This window comes from Pithys albifrons, chromosome 2 (assembly GCF_047495875.1).
Source record: "Pithys albifrons albifrons isolate INPA30051 chromosome 2, PitAlb_v1, whole genome shotgun sequence".
Classification (NCBI taxonomy): Eukaryota; Metazoa; Chordata; class Aves; order Passeriformes; family Thamnophilidae; genus Pithys; species Pithys albifrons.
In genome coordinates this window covers 113539387-113547672 of record NC_092459.1, presented here as the reverse complement: position 1 = coordinate 113547672, position 8286 = coordinate 113539387, and the positions used below count along the sequence as shown (strand labels likewise).

At 49.4% G+C, this 8286-nt stretch overlaps 1 protein-coding gene across 2 annotated transcripts in view; it reads left to right on the top strand.

Annotated features, from left to right (window-relative positions):
• Positions 1–7564: 7564 nt before the first annotated feature.
• The window catches only part of SNAP25 (synaptosome associated protein 25), a 61521-nt gene continuing 60799 nt past the window's right edge, over positions 7565–8286 (top strand). The window contains exon 1 of one of the 2 annotated variants that reach the window (XM_071582137.1): positions 7565–7714. The gene's annotated coding sequence lies outside the window, so the exon portion shown is untranslated. The remainder of the gene's footprint in view (positions 7715–8286) is intronic. The other variant, XM_071582136.1, reaches the window with a different exon arrangement.

Below are 8286 nucleotides of genomic sequence, written 5' to 3'. Positions count from 1 at the left end.
ATTAAACAGGCACATCAGGCTTTTCCAAGAGCCCTCAGTGACAGAAACAGGACTCCCAAAGGATCAGTGAGGCTGATGCCTTCTCTTTGCCTAAGAAACAGAACCCTCCTCTCCAGGGAGTTGCCCTGTTGGCTCTCCTTGGAGAGTAAATTACAGAGGCAGCACCAAGTCCCCTGAGCAGAGACATAGTAAATAATAGGTGAAAATGAAAATATTTACAACTTTAGTAGGGGAGGAAAAAACAACAGGAAGAGAGGCTGATTCAACAGGGGAGGAGAAACAGCTGCACCAATGCAGCATGTTCTGTGAGAGACCACCAAGGACTGTGCCAGGCAGTTCCCTCAGGGAGGTTTCTGCTTTTCTGTCTCAGCCCAAAGCACTCATTTTCAAGGTGGAAGTGACTTTTTTCCAGAATGATACAGCTGTTCAATATCCAGGTTATGAGCAAACCCTGACTCTCTGCCCTTCTGGAGCTTGGTGTCTTCCACCACTCTGCTCAGAATCTGCAAGAGAATTTGCCAAGCAGAGAGAACCTTTTTCTTGCCCAACACAGTAAAAATTGGAGCAAAAATGTTGCCCAAAAGCCCAAACTGAATATGCACAGTAATCTTGTTCAGATGGACAGCAACACTCATGGGCTGTATAAGGAACAATAAACCCACTTGTCTGACCTATATAACGGGGATAATTGATGTAGAGTAACAGCTAATGGTGAGCAGCATAGTCTCAGGAGCTGTAAACTCTGGATCTCAAAAAACCCCAGACAGAATATTATGCCCATCTGTCAGAACCCCTGCCCTCAGCTTTTGAGTCTCCTAACCCTGGAAGTCCTCTAACACTACACCTGGAACCAGATTCCAACTCACTCTTCAGAGAGGGACTCAGTCTAACATCAGGTTTGTCACTGGAAGCAGAAGATAATGGCTAAGGTAGCCCTGAAAAAAACAAGGCCTTTAGGGAAAAAGAATCCCTGGGGCTGTACCTACATTAAAAAAAAGAAAATTAGAATTGTGTACTTGACTAGACTGCATATGTCTTTTGTTTTGTCTAACTGAGGATGACCTAAAGTCCTGTTGTGACGCAAGCAACTCACAGATGAGAACTGCTAATAAGTGAGGAAGCATTTCCCTCTTTTTCTGAATCATTTTTATGGATGCCTGAGGTTATTGCAAACTATCGCATCAACACTGAATCACTCCCTCCTTTACATAGTTGACTATAACCATTCTCTTCATAAAACTTTGTTATCCATTGAACCAAAGCAATAAAAAAGGAAGACAAAAAAGGCCAAAGTCCTTCCCTGCAGCTTCCCAAGCCACTTAGTCTCAGCTTTAGTTTCAGCTACACAGCCAGAAAGCAGCACTAGTTGTTACATCAGGGGTTTGGAAGTGAAGGGAAAGGAGGAGGTGAAGCGAGCCCAGGAGACAGCCAAAAGGAAAACATCTTTAAAGCTCCCCTGAATTGGTGACACTTACCTGTTTGTTCCATTTTATGCCTCTGGGTTTCTCTGAAATAGAGAAGAGCAATTATGAAGTGACCCACTTTCCTCCTGTTTAGTGTAGGGAGGAAACAGGGGGAAGGGGAAAAAGGGGAGGAGAGGGAAAGTTGCAGAAGGATAATATCAAAGGGGAGAGAAAAGAAAAAAACACCAAACTCTTACAAAGATCGGAGGGTAAATTGTGATGACCCAGTTTAAAGAAAGAGCAGGAACTAGACCTACTAACAGTTAACACCTTCCCACACACTCTAAGGAGAGGAACAAACTCAGGGCTTACAGCACTTCTTTGTGGTACAAACTCATTTCTCTAGGACAAAGTCTGTGCAGGGAAAGTTTCACAACAGAAGAAACTACCTCTCTCATCAGCCCTTTTACCTGGGTGAGGGAGGGGTGGAGCAGTATCCTGGTCAGGATGGAGCAAACCAGGGCCAGCTGCTAAAAATTGAGGTCAAAAGAGCTCAGTCAGTTTGCAGCAGCTGAGGCTCCCTCACAGGTAAGTGTGGGAGACACGTTTAGAGGCCAGGGAAATGGCTGATCTTTTTCCTTGTACTAAAGTCAGAGGAAATCACTCGACCTGTTAGTGTGGACTGATAGGGCAGTTCTACCCTTCATTCTGGTGGGGGGCAGCATCTTCAGGAGAACTTCATCTGCTGTGGCTTTCACCATTTGCTGTGACAATTGATGGCCCTGAACTGGTAATTCTGTAGGGGACCCTAAGGGCTGTCTGTTTTCTAGGCAGAAACTGGTATTTGGGAGGAGAATGGGTGTTCTGGTTTGCTTTACATTTTTGTCTTTTGCTTAAAGATTAGTGATGTTTTTATTTCCCTCTTTCAGTCCCATTTACTTCACTCAGTATAATCAGGCACAAGTGGAATGAAGCTGGTACTTGTGCACCACTTCACACCATTCCAAAACAATTAAATAAATACTGTAACAAATACATGTATTGTGTGGTTGGCAATTATAACCATAAAGGAAGGAGTAGCCATGCCCTCATCTCCAGGTGGATTATTAAAAATCACAAGCCAGCTTGTTGAACTCATCACAGCTCCACTGATTTCAAAGCCTGCAAACAAAGAGAATTGCACTTCTCAGTTCCAAAAGCCTAGTCACAGTTTTAAATAACCTGTATATGCTGTAAACAAGCAATATCCCCCAGAAGTGCAACCTCATTAAAAGTGTGGATTAAACCAGCACGTTAATTTGCATGGACTCAAAGCTTAGTGGTCAGAGTATATGGCTAAAATTATATGGGGAACTGCAAATAAATGACATTGTGTGTTAATATCTTGGCACATAGAAGTGCCGTTTTGTGCTGCTGTGTTTTTGTGTCCACAGAACAGTTAGACAAGAGCCACTGGAGACTGCAACACCCAACAGCTGTCAGATTGACTCAGGATACTGTAAAATTCAACTGTGCTGGGACATTTCAGAAGCCCTAAAAGGACAAATCAGGAGATGCGTTTTTCAAACTGTTGTCCCCCAACTTTCTTGCAGTTTCTACAGGCAGAGAACACTGATGCTCCTTGGTGCATGCACAAGGCACCGACTCGCTGTGGCCGGTGGGAGCTCCGGTCCCTGCCCCAGCCGCTTGCCTGGACACAGCTGAGCCAGCTGAGCTCTGGGCTCTGGCTCTGCAGCCCCTGGCTGAGCTGGGCTCTGGGCTCTGGCTCTGCAGCCCCTGGCTGAGCTGGGCTCTGGGCTCTGGCTCTGCAGCCCCTGGCTGAGCTGGGCTCTGGGCTCTGGCTCTGCAGCCCCTGGCTGAGCTGGGCTCTGGGCTCTGGCTCTGCAGCCCCTGGCTGAGCTGGGCGCTGGGCTCTGGCTCTGCAGCCCCTGGCTGAGCTGGGCGCTGGGCTCTGGCTCTGCAGCCCCTGGCTGAGCTGGGCGCTGGGCTCTGGCTCTGCAGCCCCTGGCTGAGCTGGGCGCTGGGCTCTGGCTCTGCAGCCCCTGGCTGAGCTGGGCGCTGGGCTCTGGCTCTGCAGCCCCTCCATAAAATGAAGACCAAATGGTGCTACTCCTCCTTCCTCTGTGTCCAATATCTGTGTGACTCTCTCTATGCCTGGTGAGACTTGGGCAGATCCTTCTTCTCATGACAGTTGAGCTTGGCCTAAGACTACAACTGCCAAGGTTCTGGAGGCCTCAGGCCATTCCTGCCTCCAGGACAGATTATAGTCCCTAGAGATGTGACAGTGTTGTGACAACTTCTCCTTTGCATACCAGATAACAGATGTTGAAGTCTGGCCTTGCTGGAAATGTCACAGTTAAACTGGACTATGTAGCTGTGGGAAGGACCCAGCCAGGCTGAGGGAGGTGGGGTCAGCAGTAGAGACCCAGACTCACCAAATATTTAAGTCCTGATTGCTCTTTAAGGAACTAGTTGGGAATTGGGTACCAAAACACCTTTGGGGCTCTGGCTCTGCACATCTAAGAGAGTAATCAGGAAATCAGTGGGGACTCATCTCTGAGGGTTTATGTCAAAATTGTATTTTCAATCTCTATTTTCGAACATGAGCCTCAGAGGAATCTTGCCTTGACTTGAACTGGAGCACTCGATCATAGACAGGTCCTTAAAACAGCCCACAGCTTAACTGTGTATCTAGAGATCCTGAAATTGCAGGGGGAAATTAGGCCCAGACATTCCCTCAAATTTAATCAGAAGCACCCTGGGGCACATAGATGCAAGTATGGCTGATAGTCAAAATTCAGTAGTTACATAAACAGAAGTGAATGACAGAAAATAATTAGGAGTTCTGCATAAAGGGCTCGAACCTCAAACTGTCCTTATGGCCCATAACAGAGTAGTGCATCCCTTGGCACCTAAACCTGGAAAAGACAGAAGGCAGAGAGGTTGTGAAATGTTCAGTGTCAAAGCAGGTACATTTTCCCCTCTCTATTTTGTTTTATGTCTAGTTCAGTTCATTTCCCAGCCACATACTTGAGGCATAGATGAGCAACACTGTGGTAAACAAAGTATTTCCCTCTATGCTGCAAAAAAAAAATCAAAACTGGAAATGTCTGAGGAAAGTGGAGGAAATCGAGGCACTCTTTGTTGTTACAACCAGCTCCAGGACAGCCCAGGAATTAACATCCAGGATCTGATGGCACTGTCAGCATTGTGGTGTTTTGCTCACTTAGCTGCCTCACAGCTCAGCTTTGCAGCACAGAGGGGTGTGTGTTGGAGGCTGAAGGTGATGCTGTGACAACCAGGAAGTTCCCACTGCCCACAGAGCTCAAATCATGGGCAAAACAAGGGCTGCTCTTTCCCCCTTTGAACCTGCTGCAGGCTTTACCCGTTCTGCCTTTCATTGGCTTCTGGTTGGTAATGTGGGAACCCACATCTTGCCTCTCTCATACAGGAAAGTATGTTCCCTGTCTCATTATTCATGGGTTGTGCCCACAGTTGCCAGTTGTTCAGCCTGCTGAATACTTGCCTGAATAATTAGGAAGAAGCTGAATCATTCTTAGACCAAATTCCAGTTTTCTCTCTCCTCCTTCTTCATTTATAGGCTTTGCTTCTCACAGTTCTCCTGTACACAGTGTCAAATGAGTGTTAAAATACTACCAGATAGAGTAAAAAATTCCCCATGTACTTTTTTTAAGTCATTCTCCAAAGATGCTAAAGACTGAGCTAAAATTGCTTAGTAGCACTTATTGCGACAGAAATCCTGGTGCTGCGGTGCAAAAGGCTGCCCCCCTCTGCATCTCCCAGCATAGAGGCATCCGTGTTCCTGAATGACACAGGATATATCCCTTCCCTTGCTCATTTTCAGAATAACTGTAGGAAAGGTAGCTGCTTCTGCTAAGCTTATTGGGCAATGTTCGTGATCTATTTAATGATTCTGTCCTATGTTGTTTTATTAAAAAATACGTGATTTCTGCTGCAGCAGAGCTTGAAAATGAATCTTAAATTGACCACAGTTTTCCCACTGGAAACCTACCCTCTATCCTCCTCCCACTCCTTCCCTGCTTTCTCTTCCTTTTTCCACCCCTTGTCCCTCTTTCCTCAAGTTATGCTGCATTTTATTTTGCCTTCACTGCATTTTCCTCCCTGTCTTAAGGAGCCAAATTCATGCCTGCTGGTATCCAATGGACTGAAATTCTTCTCAAAGGCGTTATTGGGCTGAATCCAAACACAGCCAGCATTTTGCAGTGCTGGTGGCTTAGTCAAAACAGCAGTTTGTAATTTCTCTTTTCCTTCCCTTATCTACACCGTTAATATGAATTATAAATAAGTACTAGTATTGCTCTCTCAAAAATCATACTTAAATTCAAGCTGTCTAACTGAAAATTCCTTTTTAACTTTCCATGTGTGCCTGGAACTTGCACGATGCATGTGCACAGACAGCCTGGATTTCAGACCAAGGCTCACTCTGGGATTCCTCTTGCTATCTGCAGTGCACACCTAACCCAAGTGCTGGGCACGATTAACCCATGCGTGAGCCGGCCAGAAAAGCTTTGTTTTCCTAAATTGTCATTTATGACGCTAAATCTGCTTCCCAATCAGGCTGCTGTTCCAGACCCCTCACCTGGAGGGGGGTGTCTGCACAGTGTTAATCTTATGCTGTTAGTCTGTGTTTACAGCGCTTAAACCTGACAGGTTCTCTCCTTCCCTGCGGTTCCCGTGTGCACAGCTCATTAGATGCTCTAATGCAGCAGGAAGCCCCTCTTGCCTGAGAATTCCTTTGCCGTATATTTAGCAAACTTTTGACTGCTTCCCTCCAAATAAGACTGAAGGACATATTTTCGTAGGAGAGGGTGAGACTCACAAAGCACGATCTACAGTCACGTTTTTCTGTGGGGAACTACAGAGCAGGGGAGGAGGAATCACCCGCAGTTCTCTCTCCTTCTCCCCCGCGCCTTCCCTTCCCTCCTCTCCCCGTCCCTCCCCCACGCCCATACAACCGTAACACGAGACGAACGCGCTCCAAAATACAGCTGCATCGCCTTCCCTCTCTTCCGGTTTTCTTTTCCTTGGCAAAAGGGTGGGAAACAGATAGGACGAGGATGGAATTTTCGCTAATGCGGGACTGATGTTTTGACTCTGTGTCATCCGCAGACTGTTTAGAAAAGCCTGTGCGCAGAGCGTCGGAGTTAAACAGTCAGTGCTCGGTTCCTGCTCACGGGAGAGGCTCAGACAGGGAACAGGGAGGCATCTGTAGGTCTGGATGGTTCCTTAAATGAACGCACTAAGGCTTACGGAATGAAAGGGAAAAGATGAGTGAGGTTATGAAAGAGAGCATCGCACTTCGGCTGCAATCCCTGCCCTTCATTACATTCCACGTTAAGAGATAAATTTTACAGATATCCAGTGTTTTGTTTGAAATGAAAGGATTTCCTTCCCATTAGAAATCACACTGGAGACAGCTCCATTTGCTCCAAATTAGGTACGCTCTGAATGAATGTTTTAATTAATCCATGATAAATCAGCCAGGCTCTTTCCTGGAACAGAGCTGCCGTTTCCCACCTCAGCAGCAGTGGGATGCTCTCAGTCTGCTCTGTGTGTGCATGTATATGCCCAGGCTTTTGTTTGGTTTTAATTTCTCTCTCTCTTTTTTGAACCTGTCCCTCAAATGATCAGTTACAATACATGTGCTCAGCCATGGATTTCCTTGTGTTTGGCTGCTCCTACTTAGGAGTGGGGAGGGGGAAGAGGGGGAATAATCAGATTAACACACCCAGACCCCTGGCAGGATGTTCTGAGAAATAAAAAGAGGGGAGAGAAGGAAGAATTCACACATAAAAATAGAAGCCCACGTAGATTGGCCATATATGGAGTACCGGGGACTTCAGAGGGATACCCTCTTCGGACCACCCCTTTGGCGGAGGAAATCGCTGCTGCGGGTGGGCCCCTTCCCCCCTGCCCGGGCGGCTGTCCCGCAGCGGCGCTGAGCCCCCTGCCGCGACCCCTGCCCCTGCCCCTGCCCCTGCCCCTGCCCGGCCCGGCCCCGGGGAGGCTGCGGGAGGCGGCGGGCCCGGCGGAGCGGTGCGGCGGCGATGACTCAAGCGCGCCCGGCCCGCTCTGCCCCCTCCCGCTCCCCCCGCCGGGCACGGCTATTAAAAGCTGCTGACGTAGGAGCGGACGGCCATCTTTGATGAGGGCACGGCTGCCGCTCCATTGAAGAAGGAGCCCCGCGGAGGTCAGCAGCGCTGTCCTTGCCTCCCTCCGGCCGCGGCACCGACCCGCCGACCCCGCCGCGCAGCGCTGCGGCAGCACAGGTAACGGGGGGCGCGGGGGCGCGGGGGGAGCCAACGAACATGAAAGGGGGGAAAAGGATATATTTAAAGAGGAACCCATTCGGCTATTTTTATTTGGTCTCCAGCCTCTGGGCTGCTGCGGGGACGGAGAAGGGCGGAGAGGGGGGGTGATTTTGCCGCCAGTCCCATCGCCGGCCGGAGGCAGCGCGGGCTGCGCCTCCTCGGCCGTGCGGGTGGCAGGAGGCCGGCGGAGATGGGGAGCTCGGAGAAGGGAAACGAGCGCAATTCCCAGCGCGGAGAGGGAAGAAGGTTGTGCGGGCGCTTTGCGCTGCAGGGCCGGACCGGGCTGTGCCGCCCGGGGCACTGCAGAGCCCGCACCGCGCCGGCTGCGGCGGCGCTTCAGCACCGCGGACAGCGCCAGGGCTGCGCCGGGACCGGGGGAGAGGGGTGTGTGTCTCTGTGTATATGTGCGTGCGTGTGTCTGTGTCTGCGTCTGTGTGTCTGTGTGTGTTCAGCACCGCGGACAGCGCCGGGGCCGCGCCGGGACCGTGGGGAACGGGCTGTGTGTGTGCGCGTGTCTGTGTGTGTGTGTG